At 36.6% G+C, this 7,152-nt stretch overlaps 1 pseudogene; it reads left to right on the top strand.

The window, feature by feature from the left end:
* Positions 1–2,146: 2,146 nt before the first annotated feature.
* On the top strand, positions 2,147–4,055 carry LOC114030609 (annotated as a pseudogene).
* The last annotated feature ends 3,097 nt before the right edge of the window (positions 4,056–7,152 follow it).

The raw sequence follows: 7,152 nt of genomic DNA, 5'->3' as shown, positions 1-7,152 counted from the left end.
GATTCTGATGCCAACAAACCAAGAAAGCAACAATGTCAACACACTATCTGATAAAAATGATCCCAGGAATAGTGGTAGGGATGGAGTGGTACAAGAGGCATTGTACTACTGTGAAATAATTAAGGTTAACAAAGAAAAAACAATTATTGTTTCTCAGTATAGAATGAGATCCACTGATGTGTTTATGATTTGTTCCAGGAAGTTGGAACTTGACTCTTCCTTATCAAAAGATGTGATTTAGAAACAATAAAGTTCTTAAATATTTTGTTTTTGCTTTCTAAAATATTTCTAATTTCTGGCTGCTTTTTTCTTAAGTCTAACCCAATTACAATTCAATAATTACTAAGTGCTATTCTGAGTATGAATGACTGCTGTGATCCTAATGAAAGATTTAATATATTCTGCTTTTTTATTCAAAAGAGGTGGTATGTAGCCTCTTTTATTTCTCTTTAAAAGAACAATAATAGTGAACCCAGTGATGATTAAGGGATTGCTCTTTTAGTAGCTAAGCATCTCACTTTGGAGGTAATTTATTTCCTAGGAATTTAAATCCAGAATGTACTACATTAGTACTACAGTACTACAAGACTATTTATAAAGAAATAGTGAGACATATGAGGATATTAAACTGCCCATTTCCTTTTTGTAAATTCTGAATGAATCTTCAAATATGAGTAGAGGGGAAGAAAAAATAACTATGATGTTATACAATGCTAGCTATCTGTGTAAAACTGAAAAAAAAATTGAATCAGTTATCACATTTCATTTGTATTCTTGGTGTCCTGTAGAAACACACTAGTAGTGTTATTTTTCTCTCAACACAGTCTTTTTGAAAATTTTATTTTATTTTCAGTTCTGAGTTATCTCTCTCCCACTTTCCTCACCAATAGTGAAATCAAGAAAAATAAGACCTGTTAGAAAGACACACACACACGCACACACACACACACACACACACACACACACACACACACATACACACAGTCAAGTAAAAACAAATTCCTAAATAATTCATGTTCTAAAAATAAATGGCTTCTGTTTGCACTCTGAGTTCACCACCTCACTATCTGGAGGTGGATAGCAAGTTTAATCAACATATATGCTTTTAATTATTTGATTAACACTATCTTTTCAGTTTTCACATGTATAGACACAGTTACTGATATACATAGTAAAATGTGTTATTCGCTTTCATCTTGCATTTGTGGGTGTGTTAATGTATCAATAAAATGAAACTGTTACAAATGATTGCTTCTGATCACTTTTTAGATGTTTTCATAAGAGGCAATACCTTCTTTAGTTCATCAAATAATAATTGAACACCTCTAGGCCCCTTAGTAATCTACTCAGCATTCAACATTAATAAATCCTTTAGGTACCACATAAATACTCTCAATTCTGATAAATTATGCCAGTAAGGGTCAAAATATAACCCCTGTCTTTGAATGAGTGAATCTTTGTTCATCTTTTAGTGACAGGTCCTTAGGCTGAAAGGGGGGAAAAGATGACCATAAAAACAACATAAAAATTGGTTGAAGATTCCAAGAAGTTCAAGCCATTGCTTCCAATAAGTTCACTTCAGACAATTTTCTGATTTGTAAATTGGGATTAACAGTGTCTCTATTACGCACAGTGATTCTGAGGTTTGTTGGGCAAATTAAATGAGGTCATGAATGTGAAGCATTATTAAAACCTCAAACTTCTGCATTTGTCAATTATAATGTAAGCTTTTAAGGGCAAGGTTTTTTTTGTCTTTTTGTTTTATCTTTAATGCTTAGAACAATATGCAGTACATAATAAGCTCTTAACTTTTCTTGTCTAAGATATCATTTTGTATATAATCTGTTTATGTCTATTTGTATATACATCTCCACCATACTCGGAACTTTGCCTGGTACTTAATCAATGCATTCCAATTGATTATTAGTAAGAGTGTGATATTTTTGCTATTATCATCCTCACCAAAAGTATTATTAGGAGAACTGTGGGTGAAGGGCAGAGCCAAGATAGTGCAGAAAAGAGAGTGACTCACCTGAGCTCTCCCAAATTCCCCTCAAAACAATTTTAAATAATGCCTCCAACTCAGTGCAGCAGCAGCCCTTCTTCCTCCACAGCCATCAGCATTGACCTCTGAGTTCCAGCAACCATGTCTAAGGGACCCACAGTTAGCATTGATCTTGGCAACACTTACTCCTATGTGGGAGTCTTCTAACATGGGAAAGTGGAAATCATTGTTAATGACTAAGGAAACAGGACCACCCCAAGCTATGTCACCTTCACAGACAGTTTAATCAGTGATACTGCCAAGAATCAAGCTGCAATGAACCCCACTAACACAGTTTTTGATGCCAAACATCTTTGGTCACAGATTTGATGATGTAGTTTTACAGTCAGACATGAAGCATTGACCTTTCATAGTGGTGAATGATGCAGGCAGGCCTAAAGTCCACGTGGAGTACAAAGGGGAGACCAAAAATTTCTACCCAGAAGAAATATCTTCTATGGTCTTGACCAAGATGAAAGAATTTGCTGAAGCTTACCTTGTGAAGACTGTCACAAATGCTGTGGTCACAGTACCAGCCTATTTCAAAAACTCCCAATGTCAGGCCACCAAAGAGTATGGACCCATTGCCGGTCTCAATGTGCTCCAAATCATCAATGAGACAACTGATGCTGCTATTGCTTATGGCTTGGACAAAAAGGTTGGTGCCAAGAGGTACCTTGGAGGTGGTACTTTCGATGTCTCCATCCTTACCATTGAAGATAGAATCCTTGAGGTCAAGTCCACAGCTGGGAACACCCTTTTGGGTGGGGAAGATTTTGACAACTGAATGGTCAACCATTTCATTGCTGAGTTCAAGCAAAAGTACAAGAAGGACATCAGTGAGAACAGGAGGGCTGTTCACCATCTGCACACCACTTGTAAAGTGCAAAGCATATCCTCTCTTCTAGTACCCAAGCCAGTATTGAGATTGACTCCCTCTATGAAGGTATCAATTTATATACATCAATCACCTGAGCTCATTTCAAAAAGCTGAATGCTGAAGTCTTCCATGGCACACTGGACCCTGTGGAAAAGGCCTTAAGATAAGCTAGATAAATCACAGATTCATGATGTCATCCTGGTGGCTGGTTCCACTTGCATCCCCCAAATCCAGAAGCTTCTGCCAGACTTCTTCAATGGCAAGGAACTCCACAAGAGTATCATTCCTGATGAAGCTATTGCCTATGGTGCAGCTGTCCAGGCTGCCATTTTGTCTGGAGATAAATCTGAGAATGTACAGGACTTGTTGCTGTTGGATGTCACTCCTCTTTCCCTTGGAATTGAAACTGCTGGTGGAGTTATGATAGTTCTCATCAAATGTAATACCACCATCCCTACCAAGTAGGCACAGACCTTTACCACCTATTCATACAACTAGTTTGGTGTGCTTATTCAAGTTTATGAGGGTGAGAGAGCAATAACAAAGGATAACAACCTGATTGGCAAGTTTGAGCTCACAGGAATCCCCCCAGCACCCAGGGGTGTTTCTGAGATTGAAGTAACATTTGACATTGATGTAAATGGCATCCTCAATGCTTCTACTGTGGATAAGAGCACAGGCAAGGAGAACAAGATCACCATTACCAATGATAAAGGTTGTCTGAGCAAAGAAGACATTGACCATATGGTCCAGGAGACTGAGAAATACAAGGCTGAAGATGAGAAGCAGAGAGACAAGGTGTCTTCCAAGAATTCTCTTGAATCTTATGCTTTCAACATGAAGGCTGCCATAGAGGATGAAAAACTGCAAGGCAAAATTGGTAGTGAAGACTAACAGAAGACCCTTGACAAATGTAATGAAATAATCAACTGGCTGGGTAAGAACCACACTGCTGAGAAGGAAGAATTTGAGCATCAGCAGAAAGAATTGGAGAAGGTCTACAACGCCATCGTTACTAAGCTGTATCAGAGTGCAGGGGGCATAGGAGACATAACAGGTGAGTTCCCAGGGGGTAGAGCAGCCCCATCTGGAGGTGCTTCTTCTGGACCCTCCATTGAAGAGGTCAACTAAACACACCAGAAGAAAGAGGATTTCACACAACTTTCCAAAAATTTAAGGACTCAAATTTGTGGCCAAGGTAGTAGTGGTTTAAAAGTAACATTTAAGCTACTGTGTAAATATGGGCAATCTGAATACTTGATGTGTGCGGAGGGAGGGAAGTGAGCAATATTGCACTTTATCAGTAGTGTAAACAAGTGAAAATGCAACTCTTGCCCTGAAAAATAAAATCTATTTAAAATTGGCACCATAAAAAATGCCTTAACACAAATTCTAGAACTTCAGAACCCACAAGTGGGAGGGGTGAAATAATATTCCAGCCTAAGAAATCTTAGAAGATCGGCAGGAAAGGTCTACTGCAACAAAGTGAGACTGGAGTATATTCCAGCCTAGGCTGAATGATAGCAAGCCATCAGCAGGCCTTGGGGTGACTGAATCATGAACAGAAGCCACTGCTTTCATAGCTCTCCACTCACAGATTGTAAGATGGTTGGACAACTGGTAAGAAAAAAGATTATGGATATTGTTTTGCTGACACAGGATGCAGGTCTCTGTTACATTGCTTGTGCTTGTATGTGGGTCACAAAGATGAGAACTGGCATACTAGATCTTATGGCCAGAAAGGATGCTGGCCAGTTCAAGGGGAAAAATAACAACAGCAAAAGAATGTTTGTAGTTGCTCAAAGAAAACAACATAGCCCAGGAGAGTAGTAAACACATCTATCCTTATATCATACCATCTTGAAAAAAAAATGAAAGCTTAAAGACCACCAGAAGTAGATCAGAAAATAGCTACACTAAAAATCCTAAAGCTCAGAACATGTCCCCACAACCTCAGGAGCAGAGAACAACTTTAATGTGAAGTTAAAAGTCAAGAAATAGGCTAGAAAAGTGAGCAAACAACAAAAATATCCTGACTATAGAAAGTTACTATGATGACAGGGAAGATAAAAACATAAATTCAAAAGGAGATAACAAAGTTAAAAAATAACCAAAGCCTAAAAGAAAAATGTGAATTGTTTTCAATCCCAAAAAGAAGTACTGGAAAGGCTCAAAAACAGATTTGCAAATCAAATATAGGAGGTAGAGAAAACATTAAGGAAAGAAATGAGAGTGATACCAGAAAATCATGGGAAAAAAAAGAATCAACAGCTTGGTAAAGGAGGCACCAAAATATTGAAAAATAAGTGTTACCATAAAAAATAGAATAGATTTTAGGGGTGGGAAACCTATGGCCTTAAGGCCCCATATGGCCCGCTAAGTTCTCAAGTCTGGTCCTTTCATTGAGTCCAAGGGGATTTGTTCTGCGAAGTTTGGATTCAGTCAAAGGGCTATATGTGACTTTGAGGCTAAAGGTTCCCCAGCCCTGGGCTAAACGGTAAAAGAGATACAAAAATCCAATGAAGAGAAGAACTCCTTAAAAATTAAAATTGGCCAAATGAAAAAGGAGGTATAAAAGTTCAATGAAGAAAAAAATTCCTTAAAAATTAGAATTGGGCAGGTGGAAGTAAATAACTCCATGATGCATCTAGAAGCAACAAAACAAAATTAAAATATATTTTTTAAAAAATACAAAAAAACACAAACAAACAAACCCTGAAATATCACTATGGAAAAACAACTGACTTGGAAAATAGATTAAGGGGAGATAACTTAAAAATTGTAGACTACCTAAAAGTCATGATTTAAAAAAAAGAGCCTAGGCATCATGTTTCAAGAAATTACCAAGGAAAATGGCCCTGATATTCTAAAAACAGAGGATAAAATAAAAATGGAAATAATCCACCTATCGCCTCCTGAAAGAGATCCCAAGATGAAAATGCCCAGGAATATTACAGCCATATTCCAGAAGTCCAAATTCAAGGAAAAAACTTAGTAAAATTCTTCAGGGGAAAGTGAATATTAATGAAATAGACTTACAAGCAAAATAAAGAATGAACCTCAAAATATTTCAAGAAATTATCTAGGAAAAATGACCTAATATCCTGTAACAAGCATGTAAAAAATGAATTGAAAAAATCCGACATCATAATTTGAAAGAGATAACAATAGGAAAATTGCCAGGAATAAAGAGAAAACACTTCAAACAATTAGAAGAAACTATGTGATTTTACCAGGGAGCCAGTCAGAATCACACAAGATTTAGCAGCTTCCATATTGAAGGAGCAGAGGTCTTGGGATATGATATTTCAAAAAACAAAAGAGCTAAGATTATATGTAAAAACAACCTTTTCAGAAAAAAAAGAGGATAATCCTTTGGGGGGAGGGGAATGGATACTTAATGAAATAGAGGAAATTTCCAGCATTCCTTATGAAAACACCAGAGCTGAACAGAAAATTTGATGTCCAAGTCAATGACTCAAGAAAAGAACAAGATAAAAGAGTAATCACAAGGTAATCAATAAGTTTAAACTGTTTACCTTTCTATATTGGAAGATGATACATGTGACATCTAGGAATTTTTTTTTTCATTATTAGGGCACAAAGAAGGAGTTTACATAGGAGAAAAAGGTGAAGGAATGAGTCAATTATTTTGGGTTGATGTAAAAAATGGCTAGGCAAGAAAAAAGTATGTTTCTGGGAGAAGGGGGAAGGAAGAAGAAGAATAGGGAAAATTATCTCACATAAAAGAATTGAGAAGGAAACAGCTTTTACAATGAAGGGGAAAATGGTGGGTCAGGGTGTGTGGGAAACTCTTGAAACACACATGTCTAAGTTGGTTTGAAGAGGGGAAATACATACATACATATACATACATACACAGACATATATATCTATATATCTATACCTATATATGCATATATATAAAGATATATATCTTTATGTTTATCTACATGTATGTGTATATGATGTTGCTGGGTCTGAAGCTATGCACAGTTTTATAGCCTTTTGGACATAGTCCCAAAAGACAATTCAGAATTTTTTGACCAGTTCAGAACTGGACCAAGAGTGCATTAGTGTCCACATTTTTCCTTATCTCCTCCAGATTTTATCATTTGTGGTAAGTGTGAGATGGTTTTAATTTTTATTTCTCTAACAGTTGGTGATTTGGGGCATTTTATATGATTATAGAAACTTTTATTTATTCATCTGAAAACTGCCTGTTCAT

This window comes from Vombatus ursinus, unplaced genomic scaffold (assembly GCF_900497805.2).
Source record: "Vombatus ursinus unplaced genomic scaffold, bare-nosed wombat genome assembly UNPS02014962.1, whole genome shotgun sequence".
NCBI lineage: Eukaryota > Metazoa > Chordata > Mammalia > Diprotodontia > Vombatidae > Vombatus > Vombatus ursinus.
Note: the sequence above shows the minus strand (reverse complement) of the source record. Positions and strands in the feature narration are given on the sequence as shown.